At 48.9% G+C, this 25,839-nt stretch overlaps 1 protein-coding gene and 1 long non-coding RNA gene across 2 annotated transcripts in view; both read left to right on the top strand.

Annotated features, from left to right (window-relative positions):
• Positions 1 to 9,060: 9,060 nt before the first annotated feature.
• Positions 9,061 to 25,839, top strand: part of ALPL (alkaline phosphatase, biomineralization associated) — a 57,401-nt gene continuing 40,622 nt past the window's right edge. Inside the window, exon 1 of the mRNA XM_079941136.1 lies at positions 9,061 to 9,234. The gene's annotated coding sequence lies outside the window, so the exon portion shown is untranslated. The remainder of the gene's footprint in view (positions 9,235 to 25,839) is intronic.
• LOC307194902 lies at positions 18,577 to 24,791 on the top strand. Its single transcript, XR_013830660.1, has 3 exons — positions 18,577 to 18,610; positions 19,079 to 19,161; positions 24,759 to 24,791. It is a non-coding gene; the product is annotated as an uncharacterized lncRNA (long non-coding RNA).

Below are 25,839 nucleotides of genomic sequence, written 5' to 3' on the forward strand. Positions count from 1 at the left end.
CTTCTAGTCACTGTGGAAAACGTATGGAGGTTTCTCAAAAAACTAAAAACAGAACGACCATATGACCCAGCAATTCCACTCCTGAGTGTATAGCTGAAAAATAATGAAAACACTAATTCAAAAAGATACATGCACCCAATGTTTATAGCAGCACTATTTATGATAGCCAAGATATGGAAGCAACCTAAGTGTCCATCGACAGACGAATGGATAAAGATGTGGTACATATATATACAATGGAATTCTACTCAGCCATAAAAAAGAATGAAAATTTGCCATTTGCAACAACATGGATGGACTTGGAAGGTATTATGCCAGGTGAAACAAGTCAGACAGAGAAGACAAATACTGTTTGATATCTCTTACATGTGGAATCTAAAAGATAAAACAAACTAATGCATATAACAAAAAAAGAAGCAGACTCACACACATAAAGAACAAGCTAGTGGTTACCAGTGGGGAGAGGAAAACAGGGAGGGGTAAGATAGGGGTAGTGGATTAAAAGGTACAAACTACTATGTATAAAATAAATAAGCTACAAGGTTATATTGTACAGCACACAGAATTTAGCCAATATTTTACAATAATATAAATGCAGTAAAACATCAAAAATTGTGAACCACTATGCTGTACACCTAAAATTTATGTAATATTGTACATCATCTATATCTCAATTAAAAAAAGAATTGAATACAAAGCCTTTTGAATGTTTCCCCCAGCCAAAAAAAAAAAAAAAAAAAAAAAATCCCTGCTTCCAGTCGCTTCTGGAACCCTGGCTGCCTACCTTCATGACAATCTTCCCTTTAATAAATTCCTCTTTGGGGCTTCCCTGGTGGCACAGTGGTTGAGAGTCCGCCTGCCGATGCAGGTGACATGGGTTCGTGCCCCGGTCCGGGAAGATCCCACATGCCGCGGAGCTGGGCTGGGCCCATGAGCCATGGTCGCTGAGCCTGCGCGTCCGGAGCCTGTGCTCCGCAAAGGGAGAGGCCACAACAGTGAGAGGCCCGCGTACCGCAAAATAAATAAATAAATAAATAAATAAATAAATTCCTCTTTTCTGTTAGTCCAGCAGGAGTGGTTTTCTATTGCCTGCAACTAGAATACTCATTAACACATATATTTAATAAAATAATAATAGCTGATATTTATTGAATGCTTATTATATGCCATATACTCTCCCAAGGGGTTTAATATAGATTATCTTACTTAAACCCCTCAACAACTCTGTAGGGATATGTATTATTATTCCCATTTCACAGCTGAAGAAACTGAGCACAGATAGGTTCACTTGCTCAAGATCACACAGCTAGTGGAGCCAGATCTGACCGCAGGTCATCTGGCTTCAGAGTCTGGGCCACTGTCCATTATGACAGCCTTTTCATTTGAGACTGCTGGGAGGTGGGGACTCAGGCCTTCTGAGCTGCCCCCGCATCACATGCTCATTCCACCCCTGCACCCACACAGAAAACTCAAGCTGGAGGAGTTGGCCTCTGAGGGGGAGTGCTTGCCCTCTGCCCCCTGCCCTGCCTACCCCACCCCCAGAAGTAGAGGGAGAGTCCAGAGTCCCTGGGTTTCCATGACACTGCACTTTGGGGTGGTAAACATTAAACCCATTGGTCTTCCTTCCTCTGAGTGCCCAGAGACCTCTGGAACCACCTCGAAGGAGGATGGAAAGGGGACAAGACTGTTCGGGAGGTGCAGCACGTGGTCACTCTCACCTTCCAGAATTGCTTCTGGGCACTTCCCGAATGACCAGCAGCGCATCCTCTCTCCCACTTGAAGCCACCATGGTGAGGGGCCTGGGCTGGGAATTGCACCCTGGCTGCCTGCTCCTAACTTGATCTCCAAGCCTTGGATTTGTTATCTGTAAAATGGGGGTTATAATAACCCCTACCCAGAGGAGAAAATAGGTTAATGGGAAAATGTTTATGTATTAAGTGAGAAAAGTGGGGGCCTTTGTGCTTTCCTCAATAAGTGAGAGAAACCATGTCCTGATTACATCACTGAGCCACTGGGAAAAGCCTCACCTAAATGTAGACTTTTTTGTTTCCTATGTATCCTACGATCGCATTCTTAGAGTTTTTGTTCTGTTTTGCTTTTAAATTGGGAAAGATAAATACCAAGGTGTTAAATTGGATATCCCTGTGTGATGAGACTACAGGGTATTTCAATTTACTTTTTATTTTTTGGATTCAAACTTTCTGACATGAACATAGATGATTTATGTATTTAAAAATATATCTTACGGGCTTCCCTGGTGGCGCAGTGGTTGAGAGTCCGCCTGCCAATGCAGGGGGCACGGGTTCGTGCCCTGGTCCGGGAAGATCCCACGTGCCGCGGAGCGGCTGGGCCTGTGAGCCATGGCCGCTGAGCCTGCGCGTCTGAGCCTGTGCTCCGCAGCGGGAGAGGCCACAACAGTGAGAGGCCCGTGTACCGCTAAAAATATATATATATATATATATATATATATATATATATATATATATCTTACTTTACACATATAAAATATTTTTATTATTATTTACTTCAAAGTGCTTTGGCAAGTACAGAGCCCATAAATGTAGAGTGTGAGTACTTGTCCAGGTCCTAGAGTCATGTGGGGGGGACATTTGTGAGTTGCCTCTCCCACACTCACTTCCCTCTTCTCCTTTTGGAGCAGACTGGGTAGGTGGAAACCTTATCCCATCTCCACAGGTGGGCCTGGATCTGCTTAAATCAATCACTGTGGTGACTGGATTAGGGAATCCGTGACGGAGGTTTGGTGCACGAGACTTAATTCCAAGGCTTGTGTTTGTCTGGGGAAACAGATTTCCACGTTTTTGATATATTATAGGTGACACACATCCATATGTCACCTGGGAACCTCCACCTGGGTGAAATTGGGGCCAAAAGAGGAAAAGGAGCTGAGAAATGGAAAGAGAGGGAAACCAGGTCCTGATTACATCACTGAACCGCTGGGGAAAAAAGCCTCTCCTGAATGTAGACTTTTCTGTTTCACAAGCCAGTAAATTTCCTTTATTTTCAAAACCGGTTTGCGAAGTTAGATTTTGCTATTTACAACTTCCTAACTATGAGGAAACAGGGACCTGAAGTGGGATAGGGCAAATAATAGACCCTGTGGTGCAGAACTTGTGGGGCTGAGGAGGGAGGTATGGTGTAGGCGGAGCCAGGGCTTCTGCCTGGGAGGTTGGCAATTCTCAAAGAGCTGGTGGTGAAGAAGTCAGTTAGGCTGTAGTCGGAATCTTGGAATTCAAACCAAGGTACCTCCAAGGCTGCTCTTTTGTGAGACTTGTGGGAAAATTTCAGGATTTTGGAGGTTGCTCATGTCTTGTAGTCTTTAGTAAATTCCTACAAGAGACGTGCGTGGTTCCTTTGAAACTGGCCTGTTTGAAAGAAGATAAAGAAGAACTAGACACTTTAGACCTGAGGTCTGTGATCCAAGTTAACAGTGAGTCCAGGATCACAGCCAAAGAGCTGAATTCTCCATGCCCAGCTATATTTAGTGTAAGCAGAGGCAGGAGGCGGGGGACTTGGCAGGAGATAAAGCTGAAGACCCCTCAGGTCCTTCCCAAACTCATCCCGTTAAGCATTCTTTGTCTGAGATGATTTTTTTTTTTTTTTTTTGGCTGCACCAAGCGACTTGCGGGATCTTCGTTCCCCAGCCAGGGATTGAACTTGGGGCGCAGCAGTGAAAGTGCTGAGTCCTAGCCACTGGACCACCAGGGAATTCCCAAGCATTCCTTGTTTGACAAGGAGACCCAACTTCTCCTCTCACGCTTCTGCTGGGATGCAGACTCTGGACAAGAGGTCAAGTAGCAATATCTCTCCACACCTGCTATGGCTTTGACATGTCAAGGAAGAAGCCATCCATTAAACCAAGGGCAGGGGCGTGCACTGAGCCCAAGGTTAGTCGTCAGGAGACGAATATCCCCAGGTCATGTCCTAGACACAGATAAGTGGCAAAGTCTCCATGTATTTGGCTAAAAGCAAATAGGTCAGACACCTACTGAGCCTTTTAGAACATTGCTAAAGTAATCCCCAATCTGCCCATTATCAGCCTGCCATTGCCCAAGGCCTAAAGTATTCTTGGGTCCCCAAATTTGCATCTAACAGGAAGTGGGATGCTAAAGTGGTACAGCCCCCAGGGAGAGCATCTCCAAGGCCCATCTCAGGAGTGTCCACCGAAGACAGGGAAATGGACGGACAGACTGATGCACAGCCAGCAGGATGGGTGAATCTTCAGGAAGGTTTTATCAGTGATGATAAAAGCCATTATATGCATGGGGGAGAGGGGGGCGAGGGTGGAGGAGATCTCTCCGCCGTCCTGCGTACAGCCAAACTCTCTTTCTGCTTATTCAGAATGGCTTCCTTCCTGCCTTCATTCTGGAAATGCCATGGAACTGCTATGGCTGGGCCTGCCTGAATCTGCCCTGACCTCTGGAATCCAGCCCCCAGCAGACAGCCTTGACCCTTCCTTTTGGCCTGCAGCCTTCTCCAGGGCTGAGAAGAGGAAGCAACATGCTCCCTCTTGGAGCTTGGAGGCTGCTCACAAGTCCCTTTAGAAATAAAGGGCAAAATGGGGACACTGTTCCTCGGACAATGGGGTTTTCTCACAGGGTGGGCTGCCCAGGCCTTTGTGAGGAAGACTTCCTTTAAGTGCAGCTGGGGCTGGAGGACACCCTCCGGTCTCGGCCTGAGCACTGAGCTGACTGCGGGGGGGTGGAGGGTGGGGCCTGGGACTACAGATGGGGCTGGAAGTGTGCTTGAGTTAATACTGCCTGAGAGATTGGCCTAAGAGAGAGAAGACGATGGCTGAGCGAGGGCAAGCCTCAAGATGGGACAGCACAGGGACCAGGGCAGGACTGGGGCGGGTGGGTAAGTCTAGGCCTGGGGCTGCAGCCAGGGCTGGGAAGCTGGGAAGAGGCTTGGGGGTTAGAGCTGGTCCTGGGAGAGCATGTTGTATACTGCTCAAAGCACAGGCTTTAGCCATGGGCGGCCTGGGTTCTTCCCTGACTGTCTGGGTGGTCTCAGGCAGGCCCTCTCTCGGCTTCCATCTTCGCTCTGATCCCATCTTCTCTCCCCTGAACACTCTATTTAATGCCACCATCTGGCCCCCTTGGCACTCCTCCTCCCCCTGTATCTGTGCTCGTTCTTTACTCATTCCCTTAACATCTTCTCATTTACTATATAATTTACTTAATTATAATGTTTATTGTTTATCTGTCTTTCTTAACTAGAATGTCAGTTTCATGAGGACAGAAATCTTTATCTTGTTCACTTGTGTCCCCGGATCCTAGCACGGTGCCTACCACTGAGCAGGCATCCAATAGATATTTGTTGAGTGAATAAAGTTGTTAAGTCTCTCTGAGCCGAGAGTTTTCTCATTTGAAAAGCGAGGATGAGGGCTTCCCCGGTGGCACAGTGGTTAAGGATCCACCTGCCAATGCAGGGGACAGGGGTTCGAGCCCTGGTCCAGGAAGATCCCACATGCCGAGAAGCAACTAAGCCCGTGCGCCACAACTACTGAGCGTGCGCTCTAGAGCCCGTGAGCCACAACTATTGAGCCCTCGTGCCACAACTATGGAAGCCTGCGTGCCTAGAGCCCGTGCTCCGTAAGAAGAGAAACCACTGCAATGAGAAGCCCGTGCACCACAAGAAGAGTAGCCCCTGCTCGCCACAACTAGAGAAAGCCTGCATACAGCAACAAAGACCCAACGCAGCCAAAAATGAAATAAATAAATTAATAAAAAAAAGAAAAGAAAAGCGAGGATGACATTAATGATGCTGCCTCGGTGTTGCAGGGAGGAGCCAATGAGATCTCGCCTGTGAAGAGCTTTGCACCAGGCTGGCGGGCACTTCTGCAAATGACAGCTCGCATATGCCTCAGTTTCCTCATCTGTAAAGTGGGAATAAAAGTTGTTGTGAGGGTTAGCTGGATTAATATGTACAAAGCCTCATATTAGGTCAGAGCCTCACATGAGGTCAGCGTTCAGTAACGCTGGGCAGTACCACCCTTAGTTCCTTCCATCTCAGGCTTTTGGGTCCTTGTTTTATTGAGTTGAAGGAGAGGCTGGAGGTGACTCTGGGAGTCAAATCGTTGAACCTTTGGTTATGCTTAAGCTTAAGATAAAATGATCCCTCAAATCCAAGGCTAAAAACAGACAAAGGGTTTCCAGACTCCCTCCTCTTTAAATATCTCCCTAGATTTCAGGCGTTCCAACCTCCAGCGCTGGGCCACAGCTGACTCCTCGATGCCACCCATAAATAGGCCTTGGAGTTTTGTTCTTCTCTCTCCATCCTTTCTCCTTCATCCTTCACCCTGAGGATCTGACATCCCTGTGATCTCCATCTCAGCCTTTATCCCTGTAGGAACCTCCCCAGGATTAGTGGAAATGAGAAAACTCTGAGCTCCTGGGTCTTTTCACCTCTAACTCAGTTTCTGATGCCTGGTGAGCTTCAGACCTTGCTCAAGGCAGGGGGCTCATGGCATGCATTTAATAAACATGGAGTGAATGAATGAGTAGGAAAAGCCCCAGCTCTGACCCTGACCATTAGGTAACTAACATCTCTGGCCTTCGGTTTCCTCATCTCTAATGAGGGTTATAAATGCCTTCCCTGTCCACCTTAAAAAACTGTTGTAAGAATCAAATGAGATCATCAGCTCTTAGAATAAAGGGAGCTTGGAGGTCACGCAGTCCAATTTGCTTATTTTTTCAAGAAGGAAACAAATCCCCAGAGACACGGTATGTGTAGATGCAGAGAAACCTAATATAATGAACTGTGTTCTCACAGCTGAGTGGTCCAGGAATCCTGGAATTCTAGAGATTGTCCAGTCCAGCCAGCCAGAGGAAATCGAGGCCTGGATAGGGAAAGAGATCGCTCAGCTCACCCAGGAAGCAGAGCTGGAAGATGGGGCTCCTGGTGTCCAGTTCGGGCCTCCTTCCTGCTGTGTTGACAGCACCAGGAGGGGTGGCATCCAGGGAACAGGGGAGGCAATGGCTGCTGGGTGACTCCACCTCAGTTGAATTCTTGGGGCACAGAGCCCAGGAGCAGGGTAGGGAGAGTGAGGGAGGAAGGTAGCAGGACTGGCAAGGTAGTGGTCCGTCTTGCTCATAACCAATCCCTGGACTCCCAAGGTGGTACCTGGGGAAAAACCATCGACACACAGGAGGCCCAATGCTGGCCACGTGGTGCAACCAGAAGTGTCCATCCCCCCCAGCCTTGGGGAGCTCAGAAGTCAGGGGCAGGCATGGGGGCCCAAGATTGGTGAAATGGGATCCTTCCAACTCCCTGTTGCCTCAGCCCCCCAGCCTCTGTTCAGGCTGGGACAGGCAGACCTCCCATACCTGGGGATTTACCCCTGGCTCACTGAGGATGACACCATCTCAAGCCTCTTCGTATCCCTGAATCCTTCCTTGGAGTTTGTGAGCAATTACAGAACCCCTCCCACGTCCTGGATGCTTTCACCCACAATTTCTTATGCAAAAGTGTTGTTTCCCAAACTTGAGTCATTTACCACCTCCATGATTTTTGCCATAATAATCTAACCCACTGAATACATAAATAAATAATATTTAATGAATATTTTGCTTCACTTTCTAAAAACATAAATTTATGTCAAAAAAGAAACTTCATATCACTCCTGTAAATAAAGAAGCAGTATCAGTTGCTAAAAATACAAGAAAAAAGAAAAATAAATACATTCTTGGTTTCTGGTGCCAGGCCCCAGCTCTTGTTCCAATTATACTGACAAGCCGCCTGCATGTTCTCTCTGGACCTCTGTTTTCTCCTCCCTAAAATGGGGTTGTTGGGAGATAAAGTATGCAAGATGCCTTGCTCTGAGCTGGCATGGAGTAGGTAAGAGAGAGAATTCTGGGCTGGTATTGGTTCTGCTGGTGCTGACACCTTCTCTGCTCTGCTCTGGCCTCAATCCCCTCCAGTCCCAGCTCCAACCCCCTTTATCTAGAACTTTAGAGTTTCCTGTGCACTTTTCAACCCTGTCTCATATTAATCTGCCTCTCAGCATGTGATAAGGGAAGCCAGGGGAGATCATGTCTGCCTATTAAGGGGCCGGCCATGCCACAGGGCTCAAATGATTTGCCCAAGGTCACCAGGGTGGAGTCTTGAACCCGGGCTGTCTGTTTCTACTGCATGGGGTGTGTTGGTTTCCTCCTCTGGTCACCCAGGAGACAGGTTCTCAGGATCTGGCTGGGATGCAGTCTGCAGGAACCCTAGCTGGCTCTAAGGAGAAAGAGGGAACAGTCCCTGTCTAGGAGAGTTGGCCCTGTCTAGGGGAGGCTCCCCTCCCCGAAGCCACCCCCTTCTAGGTCTCCCTCTGCTTCCTCAGCCCCTAGCAAAAGACTCAGCCCAAGGGCAGGGGAGAGAGAGACAGGCTAGTGGTCTGGTTGGAGTGGGAAGGCGAGAGGGGACAGTGAGGAGAGTCAGAGACACAGGTGCACAGAGATGGAGAGACAGACTCGTGGACAGAGATGGGTAGAGACAGAGACCCAAATAGAGACAGGTTGTCAGACACAGAGGCAGACACACAGAAAGGGCCAGACAAGACAGAGGGCACGAGAAAGACAGCCACAAAGAGACACAGAAGGAAGTTGGATCCAAAGCTAAAGACAACCCCAAAGAGTCGTGCACAGAGACGGAATCAGAGCTGGAGCTCGTGGAGAGAAAGTAGAGAGAGAGAGAGACAGAGAGAGACAGAGAGACAGAGAGACAGAGAGAGACAGAGAGACAGAGACAGACAGAGAGACAGGGAGAGAGAGACAGAGAGAGAGAGAGAGACACAGAGAGAGAGAGACAGAGAGAGAGACAGAGAGAGAAGCGCGGAGGCGGAAAGAGCAGGAGAACACGGAGACAGTGGCACCCCAGCCCTCCCCAACCCCACGCGGGACCCGAGCCGAGCCAGGGCGCGGGAAGGGGGAGGGTGCCCCACTCCCCGGCAGGGGGCGCCCTGGCCACGCTGCGGACCGGCGGGCATCGCTCCAGCCGGGGCCGGGGGCGGGGCGGGGGCGGAGAGGGCCGGGGCCCCGGCCGGGGGCGGGGTCGGGAGCAGGGGAGGGCTGCCCCGGCCGCGCTCGGGCCCCGTGGTCGCCTTTATAAGCCCGCGGGGGAGTTGGCCCCGGTAGCGTCGCGCTCCCGCCACTCCGCGCCTTCCGTCCCAGCGCACCGACCTCTCGTCACTTGTGCCAGGACAGACCTTCGCCCACGAACTCTGCGCAGGTAAAGACTCGACGCTGGCTCCAGGCTCCCCGCGGCCCCAGGGATGTGGTCGATTCCCCGGCCCCTCCCACATCCTCCCCTCGCCTGGGGACGGTGGCGAGGTCGGATATCAGTGGCGGGGCAGGGACCTCTGCGCCCCGACACCTCCCAAGGCAGCCCATTCGGAACCCCCCAGCCACCTGTCCCGCTCCCGTGCTCGCGTGCATCCGAGGCTCCCGGCGGGCGCGCTGGGCCGGGCTGGAAATCAGACTTGGCGCTCGCGGAGCCAGCGAGTCAAGGGGACTGCTCTCGCGACCGCTGCTGCAGCCCTGGGGTCTCCTACCTCCGAGGCCGCTGCCCGAGACCCCCACCTTCAGTCTAGGCACCTCCTCCCGGTGCTCCGTGACTGAGCGGCTTCTACGGAACCCCCTGTGTCCGAGATCAAGCGAGTCAGGTTGCCCACCCAGAACTGCCAACCACCTAGTAATCTCTAGATCTTGCCACAGTAGTCGGGGAGGGGGCTGGTCTGCCTGGGTGGGCTCCAAAGTACTTTGGGCCAGAGCTGGGAACAGTAGAGGGAGGGAGGCACTTGGGTCCGGGAGCCGCAGGGGGGTGGGAGTGGGGGAACGGACATCCGGCGTGTTGGAGTCTGTTTGGGAGTCCGGGGTGGCCACAGCAGCCTTAGGGCAAAGCTCCGGAACCCGGGAAGCTGAGGGAGTTTGCGATCCATCTCTGGGCATGTGCAGGTGAGCAGATAGCTCAGGGTTGGTTCCCAAGCCTAGTCTTGATAAGAAAGTGTTAAATGCATGGTAACAATGGTGGGGCAGGAAGCTAAGGAAAGTCCCATCCTTCCCATACATTGTCCCTTCTGACCCTTTTTCCAAGCGTAATGGGATTGGGGGAGGGGGGGCTTTACAAAGGCCTGAGGGTGGAGGGGGAAAACCCTGGAGATCAAAAGGGGGCAATTCTCAGGCCAGAAAGGGCCTCTGGGCCCTGGGAAAGAAAGGCTCCTCCGGTGGGCCGGGCTTCCCTGGTGAGCAAGGGGTTGGCTCCCACACCAGCAAAGATGACAGCAACTGTTTATTGAATGCCTACTGTGTGCCAGACTCCAACACTTCACGTGCATCATCTTGTTTACAAATAGGAAGACTGAGGCCTGGAGAAGTTATGTAAATATGAGACCAGGATGTGAACCCAGACTCTAAACCCTACAACCTTAGCTCCCTGCTTCCTTTTTTTTTGTTTTTTGTTTTTGTTTTGCGGTAAGCGGGCCTCTCACTGTTGTGGCCTCTTCCGTTGCGGAGCACAGGCTCCAGACGTACAGGCTCAGCGGCCATGGCTCACGGGCCCAGCCGCTCCACGGCATGTGGGATCTTCCCGGACCGGGGCATGAACCCGTGTCCCCTGCATCGGCAGGCGGACTCTCAACCACTGTGCCACCAGGGAAGCCCTCCCTGCTTCCTTTATGTGACCCAAGAGATGAGGGGCTGACCTTTCCTCTTCTGGCCCTGCTGGTGCTCAGGCTTACCTCCGCCCATGCTCTAGACCTGCCTTCTTCAAATCTTTAGTCCTCCCCACTGTGTTGTTCCCCCCCACCACCACCTACTCCACTCCCTGCCCCTGCTCTTCTTGTCCCTTTGCCTCCTTTTTTCTTCCTGAACTTCATGCCTCTGAACTCCCTAAGCAGAAGAGGCTCCTGGACATGGCTTCCTAACTTCCCGTCCCCTGGAGTAAGACAGACTTGAGTGATGGCCCCTGTCTGTATTGGTGGCCCCACCTGGAAAATAGGGAGTATGCCTCTCTCACGAGACTATTGTGAGGAATAAAACTGAACTGAGGCCAGAAACAAAATGCTATCTTCATTTAACAAATACTTATGAATGCACCAAGCCCTGTTCTAGGTGCTGAGAATGCAGCGGGTAAATTAAACAGCCATCTGGACGCTTGTGTAACAAAATGTTTTCAGGCTCTGAAATTGACACTTTAGAATTGGAATTAAGCAGTTCACAAGGAAGGAGATTAAAATGCAATAACACGGGTAAAACTGATCAGCCAGCCTTTGGTTTTCACTAATAGAAAAGGCAACCTAGCTGTGTGACCTGGGACAAATTCTGTTCTCTGTCATGCCCCAGTCTCCTCCTTTAAGTTGAGGAGATCAATAAATAGTATGATTAATGTATGCAAAGTGTTTAGCTGGTGTCTGTGCCTAAGAAAATATTGTCTATAATCAGCTCTAATCTCAGCAGAAAATGCAACCCTGAGACTGGGCATAGGGTTATGTCGCTGCCTCTGAACCCTGGAAACCTGTCACCCCCCTGCCTAGGCCCTGTCCTTTCCCTCATGGGTTGTGCTGTGGAGTGGCATGGCGTCTTCCTTGCCCACACTCAGGTGCCACCTCCTGTCATCCTAAACTCAGCCTTGGCCAGGAGCCTGGAGGTCCTTGCTGGGAACAGGCCTGGGGCTGTTACCTCCACAGTGCCTTCTGCCTCTGTGTGTCCCAGCTTTGAAATGAGGTGAAACCAAACTCAAGCCCTGCCTGTCCCATGGCTTACATACCCAACATTCCCTGCAAACTAGGAATCAGTCCTGGAGAAGGGAAGTGACTTGTTCAAGGACACACAGATGCTACCTGGGGAGCTGGGGCTGGAGCCCTGGTGATGACTCTAGCGACCTTCACGAGTACCCATCTTTGGGGATGAGGCCTCTTAATCGAGGGGTAGGATCCCGTGACATAGCTCAGAGTTCTCACCTTGAGTTATCAATACAAAACTCAGGGCTTGAAGAGAACATTACGGGGAGAGTGAGCAAGCTGAGCTGAGAACCGGCACCCAGCAATCTCCGCGTGGCCACAGGAATGCACACGCAGCTTTCCAGTGCTACGTCGTCGTCCTCATCCTCAGCAGGCTGGAGCTGAGCTGCGCGGTGTGTTTTTTTGTTTTGTTTTTAGAGATGGCCTCACTTTTAGAGGGCAGTTGTGGGCAGTAGATTGGAGGTTCATTCCCAGCACTGCTGTGTGACCCTAGACAAGTTTATTTCCCTCTCTGAGCCTCAGGTAAGGAAATCATCTGTAATATGGGTTAATAATATGTACTTTGCAGAGTTGATGTGTGGGGCCAGCAAAATCATAAATGGCTTTTCACCACGGAATGGCTCAGCTGGGGCTGACCCACTGCTGGAGATTGTTGTTGAGAAGTTAATATTTCCTATGGGACAGTTTCTTTGCCACTACCAGGTGATCCATAAGGGCCAGAGGGAAAGCCCTACATAGGTTACAAAGGCCTAGACAGGAGGGAAAGTGCTGGCTTTGGGATCTGCATCTTGGGTTCCAATCCCTAGCTGTGTGACCTGAGGCAAGTCACTTGGCCTCTCTGAGTGCTGGGTTCATAGTAGGCCCCCAGGAACTCTTCTCTGATGCTCAGTGTCCAAAGAACATTCAAGAATAGTCTCCATATTTTTCCACCCCCCTCATACCACCCCCCAACATTTACTAATTACTCCCAGAAAAACTTCATGCTTAAAGTTTTCCATGCTGAAATTCTCAACCTCACTGTGGCATGAAATCAATTGTTTGCATTTAATTTGACTTCTCAAATTAAGAGGTAAAATTTGAGATGAGGATAGGGGGTGGGGGGGGAGGAGATGAGGAAAATGAAGTTAAACCAGATGTGTTTTTGTTTAACTGTCGGATGGTGGTTAAACTGCCTGGGTATTAAGATCATTCTTTCTGAATTCCAGTAACCAGGAGTCAAGTTTCACTTAAAATTGTAGTGTTCCTTCCTGGCTACCGTGGACTAGCCCTCCCCATTATTATTATTATTACTATTTTATATTCATCTGAGGCCACAAAGTACTGACCAGAGAAGAGACCTCATAGATTCCTCAGAGCTGGAAGGCATTTAAAGGCTGCCTCTGTCAACCGGCTGCTTTGCAGACCAGGGAGTCTGAGGTCCAGAGAGGGGAACGGCTTGCTCAGGGTCACCCATGACTGTCCTAAAAGTAACCACTATCTTGATTTTGGTGTGTATCATTTCCATAGCATATCCTTAATATATCTTTTTTTTTTTTTTTTCTTTTTTTTGCGGTACGCGGGCCTCTCACTGTTGTGGCCTCTCCCGTTGCGGAGCACAGGCTCCGGACGCGCAGGCTCAGCGGCCATGGCTCACGGGCCCAGCCGCTCCGCGGCATGCGGGACCCTCCCGGACCGGGGCACGAACCTGTGTCCCCTGCATCAGCAGGCGGGCTCTCAACCACTGCGCCACCAGGGAAGCCCAATATATCTATTTTTTAAAAAGAAAGAATTGTTGAAGGGAGAATACAGATGGTGTGAGTTGGTAGAAAAAGATCCGCAACTCAGAGCAGAGTTTAAGCCCTTGAACTGTTGATATACTACCTGTGTGACCTTGGGCAAGTCCCTTCCCCTTTCTGAGCCTCAGTGTCCTCATCTGTAAACCAAGTTGCCTGAAGAGCAGGAGTTGGGGGGGTTGGGACATCCCTAAGACTTGGAATGGGTCTGATTTACTTTGAGTTGGTCCTCAAACATTTGTGACTTAGGTTATGGCAGGTCAGTCACAAACTGCCCTCCTGAGGCAGAAAAGGGTGGGGGTGGGGGCATTGTTGACTCCCGCAGTGATTTTTTGAAAATTTTATTGAAATATAGTTGATTTACAATGTTGTGTTAGTTTCAGGTGTACAGCAAAATGATTCAGTTATACATATACATATATTCATTCTTTTTTAGATTCTTTTCTCATATAGGTTATCACAGAATATCGGGTAGAGTTCTCTATGCTATGCAGTAGGTCCCCGTCGGTCATCTGTCTTATATATAGTAGTGTGCATTTGTTAATCCCAAGCTCCTGGTTTATCCCTCCCCGCCACGTTTCCCCTTTGATAACCATAAGCTTGTTTTCGATGTCTATAAGTCTCCTGCAGTGATTTTAAAACGTTGATTTCATTGCTGGTGATTGCATTTTACATAAAAATAAGGGTTTCTGGCTTCTCTCAAAAGATCAAAAGATGTGGCCACTCTGGGCTGCATCCCTGCCTGGCCACCATGACTGGAGCTGATTAGCAGCTGCTCCACCCACTTGACCGCAGTCCCCACTGTGCCCTGCTCTCGCACCCAGCCCATTTGCTTCATTGCCATTCCCTGCCTGCCTTCTGAGTTTGCAGTTTCTGGGCTAGGTGCATGAGGCTTGGGCCAGCCCTCAGGAGGCTCAGGTTAGGAATGTGGGACACATAGACACCAACCCCTCTTCCGGGGCCTGGCAGCATCTCTGAAACATGTCAGCCAGGAGGAGGGAGCTTCCTTTCTGCTTTTCTGGTCCCAGGAAGAGGCTAAGGGCTCTAGAGTTTGGGGGCTAACAGAGCATCAGCCTGTCAGTGCTTAGGAAGCTGGGCCTGGGGCCCACCCCCTAGGGGACAGGCAACCTGGGGTGCTTCAGACTAGAGATTATGCAGCCCCCTGAGGGGAGGGACCCCCTTGACATCTGCCACCTCACCTAATGCTCCCAGTAGCCCTGTGCATTGGTGTCACTTCGCAGACAGGAAACACCGTCTTGCACTCTGAACCCACAGCTCTCTGTTCTGCCCCCTTTGCTGGGGGCCAAGGCCTGGTGATTGATGGCAGGCCATAGCCCCGCTGTAGCACAGATCTCCAGATCGCCGTGTCTGAGCTCAAGGGCAGTGTAGGAGGCCATGAAACCTCATGGTTAAAGCTCACGGTGAAGGCTCTGGAGGCAGCTGCCCAGCATGAGATCCTAGAAGGTCTCCACAAGCCAGCTGTTCTGCGGGGTACAAGATGAACAAGGGGGAGCCCTGATTCCTGACAGAGCCACAGGGCCCCTGGTCCCTGCAGCTGCAGAGGAGTGCTAGGAACGACCTTGTGTGGGAAGTAGCATTTTGTGAGCACCCGCTGGGTACCAGGCACTTTCCACATCATCTTTGAACCTCACCTACCCCTCACCCCCTGCCATTTTGCAGTTGAGACTCAAGGGATGGACACCTTGGGTCCAAACCCCTTCCCGAGGTGCCTCAGTCACCCTGCCCTGACCCAGGGAAGGGAGAGAGGGGAATGGCGGCTGGGAGGCTATTTCCTCTGAGACCCTGTAGTGAGGCACTGACCCAGGGCTTGTTTGAGAGAAGCGTCTTCATCTTCCCAGATCTCAGTTTGTGATTCAGGTGGGTGAACTTCCGCTGGCCAGGTCTGCAAGCTGCCGGCCAGGCCCAGCTAACATTTTATGTTCTTTAAAAAAGTGTTTAGGTGGATTTTACTTGAAAAACCATAAATCCCACTTAAAAAAATTTTTTTTTAATTTTTGAAATTTTTATTTTTTGGCTGCGTTGGGTCTTCGTTGTTGCACGCGGGCTTTCTCTAGTTGTGAGCGGGGGCTACTCTTCGCTGCACGCACGGGCCTCTCATTGTGGTGGCTTCTCTTGTTGCGGAGCGTGGGCTCTAGGCGCACGGGCTCGGTAGTTGTGGCTCACGGGCTCTAGAGCGCAGGCTGAGTAGTTGTGGCGCACGGGCTTAGTTGCTCTGCGGCATGTGGGATCTTCCCAGACCAGGGCTTGAACCCATGTCACCTCCATTGGCAGGTGGTTTCTTAACCACTGCGCCACCAGGGGAGTCCCCGTAAATCTCACTTTTAAAAGGATCTGCCATGTGACTTTTTGTGAAGTCAAGCTCTTGCCTTCTCTGATCCACCTTTTACTTTGTCTACAGAACAGCAGGGTGGGCACTCTCCCAGACCTCAGGTTGAGGTTGTCAGTTCCATGTCCTATAATCCTCTAAGCTGGCTGTGTCAGGCTTGGCCTCTCTGAGTATCATTTGTCTCTTTCTACTCCACCTGTTCCCACTTTGACTTACTGGCCTCTTAACATACAGGAGTTAATAACGTACTCATCTGCCACCATTCTGGGTGGAAAGTGTGTCAGCTGACTCTGAGACCCCCTCCCCTCCTTCACTCCTTCTTAGCACCTGTATAGCTGCTCTGTTTCCTCTGCCTCATTAAGCGAGCACCCCCCTCCCACCTCCACACACCACCGCTAACGTTGCCATGCCACATGCCATGTGGTACTCAGTGCTTGTCCTGGAACTGTTCAGTTGGTCTAACGGCTGCCCTATGTGGCAAGTGCAATTATCCCATTACAGATGAGGAGACTGAGGCACAAAATCACTCAGCCTGAAAGTCGGAAATATACACACTCATCCCCTACCATTGCCAATCCACCCACTCAAGGTTGCTTCCTTCTTTGTGACATGGATGACACACCCTATTTCCCAAGAAGAGTGTGGTTGCTTATTTTGAAATGATCAAATATAGTAATTCATATTTCAGCTTCAGTTAGCCTATCAGGATATCAAAGATAAACAAGTTCCTCTCAAAAGCTCATTTGAGCCTTGCCTTAATCACCTGAGTAGTTTTTGTGAAAATGCTGTGAGTTTTCATTTTTCCCCTTGACCTCATCCTTCCAACTAACATTTAAGGTCTTACTCTGTGTCAGGAACTGAGCAAATCACTTTTAAGGACCTTATTCTATTTAACTTGTTGTCCTCTCCATTTTATAGAGATGAAAACTAAAGCTCAGAGAAACTGAGTAACTTTCTCAAGGTCACACAGCCAGAAAGAGGCGGTGAGACCCAAATTTAGGTCTCATGCCTTCCTGCCCAATCAGATTAGCATCTGGATTCAATTTTTTTGTCTGGATACAAGCCCTCAGGGGACCTTGCTGTATATATTTGTTTTCAGTGGAACCATCTGTCTCTAGGGTTTGCAAAGTCATGTGGGAGGTCTCAGAGGGAGGGGACCAAGCACAGGCACACTCCTGGTTGGATAGACGCTTCTGTTCTCCCAGACAATGGGTTTTGGCCTGGACACCTCCTCTTCTGGTCAAGAGGAAGGAAATGACAATCCTAGCAGGAAGCATCCTCAGAAAGCCAGAGGAGCCTGGGTTTGAATCCCAGCCCTGCCGTTTCAAGCTGTGTGACCTTGGACACATCCCTTTCCCTCTTGGCTTTCAGTTACCCTGCCTGACAACTATGGCTTGTTTGAGGGAGGCAAGGTTAGGACTTTTCTAGTTCACGTGTGGCAAATAGTTGGCATGCATGCTGTCACCCTCTTGTCCTGTACGTGTCAGACATGACTAATCAACCACTGCTCTCTTTCCTTCTAAACCTTAAGTTCCTTCTAAATGCAGTCCTACAAGCAGCCATTATCCACTCATTAGAATTGGCACACAAGATGGAAAGACATCCCGGAACCAAATTAGACTTAGGCATTGTGTGAACAGGGGCAGAGAAGGGACAGGCCCAGGGTGGTGCCCAGGTCAGTGTCACTGTGCTCCTCAGTCTTCTTTTCCTGGTCTGGGAAAGCAGGAGGACTCCTGAGCTAGGCTGTGCCAGAACTCACCTCTGGTGTAGGGTGCAGACCTTCCATGGAGCTGTGTCCCTGGTTCACTCCTCAAGGAAGGGTGGGGAATGGTTTCTGGGGCTGTCACAACTCAGGCTTAAAGTAAAAAGGAGAAGGAAGAGGCTGGTTTCAGATCGTCCCGGAAAGAGTTCCGCTAACCCCTTCCCCCACCCTCCATGATAATATCCATAGTAGTAGTAATAGTAGTAATAAGAGTTATTAACAGCTACTGAATATTTGTTATGCACCAAGCCACTCTACTAAGTGCTTTATATGCATTCATGCTTTTAATCCTTATAACAGCCCATTTTTCAAGTGATGGAAATGACTCGAAGGTGAAATAATTTGCCCAAGTGTCCTCAGCTGGTGAACCAGCGGAGTTGCTGAGATTGGAATTTTCACATCCGTCCAGCCCTGAAGCTGGCTCCCCTCCCTGGCTCAGTTTCCACACTGGCTCTTCCTCACTCACCATCATCACCTCTCATTTGCGACCCTGACATTCCTTCACCTGTGGGAAGCGCTCTTCCACAAGCAGAGCCTTCCATGTACACATGGCAGTAGCACAGCAAATGGCATCTCCATGTTACAGGTTAGAAAATTGGGCCTGGGATCACACGGTGAGGAAATGGTTATCCCTGGGCCCTGGATTGGCCAGGGGAGCCTGGGGTGGGGGATGGGAACATGGGAGTGTTGCAGCTGAGGTGGGGTTGAGTTGCTGACGCCTCATCCTGGATGAACCAAAACTAGATCCTGTTTTAATCAGCCATGGGACCATAGATGAGTCATGTTAACACTCATTTAATAGTCACTTTAATACTGGATACTGCCAGCCTCAGTATCCAGACTCTTATACTTCTCCATTTTTAAAGCTCTTTCTTACTCATGAACTCGCTGAATCCTTGAAACAGCCCAATAAAGTATTATCTTCATTTTGCAGAATGGAAACAGGCTCAGGTCAAGTGGATGGCAGAGCCAGCCCTCAAACTCAGGTCAGGATCACAGGCTAAAGATCTTTCCCCAAATGTGTCCCCCAACCTGTCCCATCTTTGCCTTTGCACCTGCTGTCCCCTCCCCTGCAGTGTCCTCCCTGCCTGTGTTGCCAGTTGGCATCATGGCTACTTTTCTAGATCTTGCTTGGAAATCTTCAGCCCTTTGTAATCTGATCATCCAGGTAGTGTCTGGCTCTGTGTGAGTTGAGTTTCTGGAGGGCAGGAACCCCAGCTGAGCCATTCGTGAATCCCAGTGTCTAGCAAGGTACCCTCATTCAGCAAGCGTCCGATGACGTTAACGTAATGAAAGGCTGCCCCGCCTGGCAGGGGTTTCCGCAGCCCAGCTGGGCTTGGTTCCCATGGGGAAATCTGAAAAGGCTGTCCCGCTGGGTTTAACACCTGAGCCACTCCAGGCTGAGCCTGGCTGCCCTTCCCGCATCTGCATTGGTGTCTTCTTCTCTCCATCAGTGACGTCAGCTCATGAATGATTGGTTAATGATTGGCAGCAGGACAATCCAGTCTCCCTATTGGTGGCTCAGACCCTTAGTCAGGTATGAGTTTCCCCAGCGTCATACCTCTGACCAATCCTCTTGTTCACAGATGGACCCTCAGTGCCCAATAACCTTAATTTCTTTAAAAATAGGAACAGCCATCATTTGCCGAATCTATATAACATGCATCCTGGTACATAGCATGCACTCAATACATATATGGTGAATGGGTGAGTGAATACTTGCAGGAAATAACACCTCTTAGGATCTAAGACCTTGTATGACCTCCATGCCTGTTTCCTCCTCTGTCCCTGAGAGGAGTGTCCCACACTCCTCTCAGGGACAGTGTCCACTGTCCCACTCGGAGGAGTGATTGATACATATATATCAATAGATATTTGTTTTAAATATGTCATGGACCAGGCTCTGTTTTAAGTGTTTCACTTATATTTATTCATTTTTCCTCACAACTGAGCCCCAGAGAGTCTAAGTAATGTCTCCTAAGTCACACAGTCGGTACCAAGTGCAAATATTTTCATACCTTCCAGGGCACATGTATTCCAAGTAATATAATGTGGTGACCATTTTCCCCCAACCTCTTTCCATAGCACAGAAGCCCCTGCCCCAGAGCCTGTGGTCATAAGTAGTAGGTGAGTCCAGTGGTGGTTTTGCCCCCTGACTAGGAAACATCTCCATGGATATAAAATATGCTAAAATGTGTTAAGACACAGTGCCGAGCACATAGTAGATCTTGTGGTCCTCATCCGTGTAACAGGCGTGGATCCCGCCCTGTATAGAAGCCCACAGGAGGGAGACCTGAGTCTGCTGGAGAAAGCCGGGAGATCCTTCACAGAAGAAATTAAAGCAGTCCTGAATGACTATAATAGCATCAGCTCATACCTCCTAGGAGCAGACACTGCCCCGAGTGTGTTACATGTAGGAACTCTTCAGCCGTGGGAGGCAGCACCATAATTAATCATCCCCACCCCATGGATGAGGAAACAGAGAAACGAACTCACTTGCTCGGGGAAATGGTTAGCAGCTGGCAGGCCGGCGTGTAAATCCCAGCCATCAGGCTATGGAGTCTGGCCGTACTGCCTCCTTTTGTAAGGAAAGGCGCATCTAAGTTTCCTGCTTGTCAGTTCCTCTCGCCTCTGCTCAGGGCTGGCTGTTGGCAGGCAGGCCTGGGTGAGTGTACACGCTGATATTACGTGATCCTTGCAGTGGAGGAGAGTTTCCCCACCTCCTGGGGAGCCTTCCCCACATCACACCCTGAGGCTGGGCCCAGACGGAGGTTTTCAGGAAAGGAAACCAGCCCATCACCTTACCCCTGCCTGGGGCAGCCCCTGCACGTGTCAGCTCCCTAATTCCCTGGCACTGCTCAGAGCCGACAGCAACAGGGACTAACATCCCCCCCCCAATGGGGAAGATTCGTGACAGTTCTGAGGGAGGTACTACTGTGGTCTGTAATACACAGAGGCAGAAATAAGACTCAGTGTGGTTAAGTAACTTGCCCAGGGTTGCAGAGCTGATGGGTGGAGGAGCTGGGATTTGAACCCAGAGTCTGGGGGCTTTCCCCTCTGCTTTTCAGTCTGCTCTGAGCTGACTGGTTTTGCCTCTGGTGAGGGAAAAATTGTGTGTCTTGGGGATGCCTGGTCCAGAGACTTAGGCTTGCCTCCAAATAATCTTAATTTGTTTAATAATACTAAGAGTTGTCATTTGCTGAATCCCCATGTATGGCCTGCTAAGTAAGTGTTTTACACACCCTTTTTCATTTGGTCCTCTTAAACTTCCCACCGAGTAGGTACTCCAATCCCAGCTTTTACAGGTGAAAAGGAGAAGCACGGAAAAGGGAAGGGACTTGCCCAAGGTCATGCAGCTCAGAATTGGAACCTGGGCAGCCTGGCTCCAGAGTGTGGGCCCTGAGTCACTTAATAAGTATTAGATAAATCTCTGCAGGTCGGATGTATAAACTCTTCTTGCACCTGATGGTTCTTCCAGAGCCTGACTCAGAGAGGGGGTGCAAGGCAGGAGTTGAGCAAGTGGCAGGAATAGACTGCGGGACACTCCCTGGCCCCCTGAGCCGAGGATGCAGAGTTTATCTACCCCTCGTGTGATCCTGGTCAAAGGGAGGAACGGACAGGGGTGGGGAGCACAGGGGGGCAGTCCCGGTGTCTCCAGAGCCAGGGTCAGAAGGAGGCCAGAGTAATTAGCCTGGCTGGAGCTACTGCTAACTGAGAATCCTCAGTGGGGGACTGGCCCCAGCTTCAGTCCAGGGCTCTGGCCTTGGACCTGACCCTCCTGGAGTTCCATCTCAGGCTTCCAGAGTCTTCCTGGGGTGGCAAATCTCAGAGCACTGGTTTGTGTGAGAACTGTGCTCTGCAGTTTCCCCCTTCGACACCCAAGTCCCTGGACTGGCCTGCCTGCCCCACTTCGTCCTTTTGGAGGAAGCAGATCCTTTCCTCTTGCGTGGCGACTTGATTGGAATAATCGAGTATTTCCCCACTGGCCCCTGGCCAGGCTGAGCTCACTTGGCACGGCCTCTCCCTGGGGCTCTGAGGCAGGCCTGCCAGCCTCCCCATCCTGTAGCACGCTCTAATCAGCGAGGCTGAGATGCACAGAAAAGCCTGTCCCATTGGCTTTGCTGGGCAGGCCCCAGATGGTTCCTGTGGCAGAGGCAGGGCTGACCTTGGGCTTTGTTCCCTCACTGTCTGGAGTGACTACTGGTTGGTGGAAGGAGGGGCTGTCCCCACTTCAGAAAATTCACGCTGGAGTGGCCTTTCTTGTCAGCTCACCTGGGTGTCACCTCTTGGCGCCTGTCAGGCTGGAAAAAGGAGGGAGCAGAGTCAGGAAGGGGGAAAGATGGGTGCAGAACATTCATTCATTCATTCATTCAACAAACATTTCCTTCGCCCAGCTGCCTTCTAGGCCCCAGGCTGGCTGCTGGAATTCGCAGACGGATCTGGTCTAGCTTTTCCTTCAAAGATCAACCAGTGTGTGCAGGAGATGGTCATGTAAACAGACACATTCAGACACACTCACCAGGTGGTGTAGGGTGAAGGAGAAAGTTCAAGAGCTGTGGGACCAGAGGAGCCACCTAACCAAGCCTCAGGCAGAACAACCACAAAGCATTTCTGCGGGAGGCAGCATCCTTTTTATTTTCCTCTCTCTTTCCAACAAATACTGAGCATCTTCTGCAGGCAGGTGTGGCTCTGGGCGCTGGGGATACAGGAGCTCCTCTGTAATGCAAAAGACAGACCACACAATAAAATTGGGTTAATTTCAGCCAGCGATGAGCAGGGTTGTGAAATAGTGAGAGACTGGGGTGCGGTAGGAGCTCAGAGGAGGTGGCCTTTGACCTGAAGAATGAGGAGTGATCCAAGCAGAGACCTTGGGGATGAGTGTTCCAGGCAGGGGAACAGGCCGTGCAAAAACCCTGAGGGAAGAGAACAGGGCACAGAAGGTCTGAGTGGTGAGCGGAGGGGGCCAGGAGGTGATGTCAGAAGGTGGGCTGGACCCAAAGCTTGCAGACCTCAGACCGACTCTGGGAGAATCAGCAGGGCCTGCCAGGAGAAGTAAGGTAAGGGTGACCTGTTTGTTGGGTGGCCCCTTAAATGGTTGTTTAAGCAGGAATGGACTTTGGGGTTTGCCACTCCAGCCCTCTCCAGGCACAGAGAGGGAAAGTGACCCTCCCAGGTCGTGAAGGGCGGTGGTAGGACTGTTTCTGGGTCCCCTAGCCACCAACCAGTTTCTCTCCAATATGCCCACACAGCCCCTCTGAATTAAGGCAAACACTTATTAAGCACTTACTGTTTGCCAAGAAAGTTACATATCTTGCCTACTTTGACAGGAGGAGGTGACCTGGGTTCCAGATGATTGACCCTGGCCGAGTGACTGAACCTCAGTTTACTCATAAAATGGGGACAGTAATGGTTTCCAGCTCGTAAAACTGTTGAGGATTCAATGAGATATGAAGCGTGTTGAACAGTTTCTATAGCGCTTGACAAAATGTGAATATTTACTGAGCATTTTTATTTTCATTTAAGTTGTTTTATGGACCCTGGGATCTTCCAGTGGATTAATCATGATCCTTGTTCAAGCACATTTATCACTGGTTCATAATGGCCCTCTTGTATATTTTATTATTTTTATTTTTTGGCCGTACCGCGTGGCATGTGGGATCTTAGTTCCTCTACCAGGGATCGAACCCATGTCCCCTGCAGTGGGAGCGTGGAGTCTTAACCACTGGACTGCCAGGGAAGTCCCTATTTTATTATTAAAAATAAATTTTAAATGCCTATGAGCCATCATCCAATACCTTACATCTTCCTCTGGGTTCCTCCATCTGTCTCCTACCCACCTTTCTTCATGTGGGGAAACCACTCTCCTGAGTCTGGGCTTTCTCATTCCCTTGCCTTTTAAAATTATTATTTTAAAATTTTGATTAATACTTTATTAGTATTATTATCACACACAGATATACGTGTTACACATATGAAGTTTCTCATTCGCTTTACCTTTTTTTGATTAGTATTTAAAATCATATATATGTGTGTGTTATACCCATTATGTAAAATATGTAATTTTTTACTTTATGAAAGTGTATCATGCTTTACATAATCTCCTGAGACTTGCTTTTTTCACTCAATCTTACATTGCCGAGATTGATCCAATGGTTGCATGTAGCTGTAATTCCTTTTTTTTAACTACAGTATAATATTCCACTGAGTATTCCATAATTTTTTTTTTTTTTTTTGGGGCCGTGCTGCCCTGTTTGTGGGATCTTAGTTCCCCGACTGGGGATTGAACCTGGGGCCTTGGCAGTGAAAGCGCCAAGTCCTAACCACTGGACCTTGAGGGAATTCCCACCACAGTTTTTATTTAGTCAACTTCTTGTTGATGGCATTTGGGTTGTTTTCAGGTTTTTGCTAGTGTAGAAAAAGCACTATGAGTGTTCATGTATATGCTTTCTAATGCATATATATAGAAATTTTCTCTTGCTATATAACTAGGAGTGGAATTGTGGGGTCATAGGGTATATGAATATTTGTTCAGTATCACAAGATAAGAGCAAACTGTTTTCCAAAGTGATTGTATCAGTTTATACTCCCACCAGTAACATATAAGAGATCCTGTTGTTCTACATCTTCCATAAGTGTTGTCAGACTTCTTATTTTTTCCAACCCAACAAGCATAACGATTTCTCACTGTAGATTTGATTTACATATCTCTGATTGCCAATGAGGTTGAAGAAGTGTGTATGAATGTGTGTGTGTGAGATGTCTTTTGCCCATTTTTTTCTTTCTTTTTTTAAAAATATTTATTTATTTATTTTTGGCTGTGTCGGGTCCCAGCTGCGGTGCCCCAGCTCCTCCTTGAGGCTTGCAGACTCCTCTATAGTTGAGGCATGCAGGCTTAGTTGCTCCGAGGCATGTGGGATCTTAGTTCCCTGACCAGGGATCGAACCCGCGTCCCCTGCACTGGAAGGTGGATTCCCAACCACTGGACCACCAGGGAAGTCCCTTGCCCATTTTTCTATTTGTCCTTTTTTTGTTCTTTTCTTATTGATCTGTAATAGTCCTTCCTTCCTCCCTCCCTCCCTCCTTCTCCTCCTTCCCTCCCTTCCTTCCTTCCTTCCCCCACTGTGTGGTTTGCAGGATCTCAGTTCCCTGACCGAGGATTGGACCCAGACCACGGCTGTGAAAGCCCGGAATCCTAACCACGAGGCCACCAGGGAACTCCCTTGTAATAGTTCTTTATATTTCTGAGTCTACTGATGTTTTGGAAACGGAAATTCTAAAATTTAATAGAGTCGAATCTAGCACTGTTTTATTTAATATTTAGTGCTTTTTGGATCTTATTTAAGGAAGTGTGCCTTAACTCCAAGATCAGAAAGCTGTCACCTACAGTTTCTACTAAATGTTTCAAAGTTTTGTTTTTCACATTTAAGACCTTGATCCATGTTCAGTTGATTTTGTGTATAGTGTAGGATCCAATTCAACTTTTTTCCCATCTGGGTACCCATTTTTTCTTATGTTTTCCAGTTCTCTTTGTAGCTGATGTATGAAAATGCAATAGGCTTTTTTGCATTTGATCTTATCAAGCTAATTTGCTAAACTCTATTTCCAATTATTTGTCTGTAGATCCTATGCAGACAATCAGTTACAAGTAATGATAGTTTTCTTTTGTATTTTTAGATCTTTATGCTTTTAACTTTTTTTCTCATCTTATTACACTGTCTAGGACTACCAGTACAATCTTAAAAATTTAAAAGGTGGTATTAGGTATCTTTGTCTTGTTTTTTATTTTAGAGATAATGCTCTAATGTTTCCCCATTTAATATATATGTATTGCAGATTTTTTATAAATTGCTTTTTTTAGGTTAAGGAAGCTTTGTTCTATTCATAACTTACCGAGAGCTTTTTAAAAATAATAATTAGTGTTGAATTAATTTGCATTAAATGCTTTCAAAAAGTATCTTGAGATGATTATATGGTTTTTCTCCTTTAATCTGTGCATGTAGTTAATTACTTATTTGATCTTCTAATATTAAACCATCCTTGCAGTCCTAAGATAAGTCTAACTTGTATATTGGTTATTCTCTTATATCTTGTTTAGAATTATTTTATCAGTTTTCATGAATAAAATGGGTCTGTAATTTTCATTTTTTATGTTGTGCTTTTCTGGCTTTGGTATTGCAATAATAATGGCCTCACAGAAGTAGATGGTAATATTTTC

This window comes from Stenella coeruleoalba (genome assembly GCF_951394435.1).
Source record: "Stenella coeruleoalba genome assembly, chromosome: 1".
Classification (NCBI taxonomy): domain Eukaryota; kingdom Metazoa; phylum Chordata; class Mammalia; order Artiodactyla; family Delphinidae; genus Stenella; species Stenella coeruleoalba.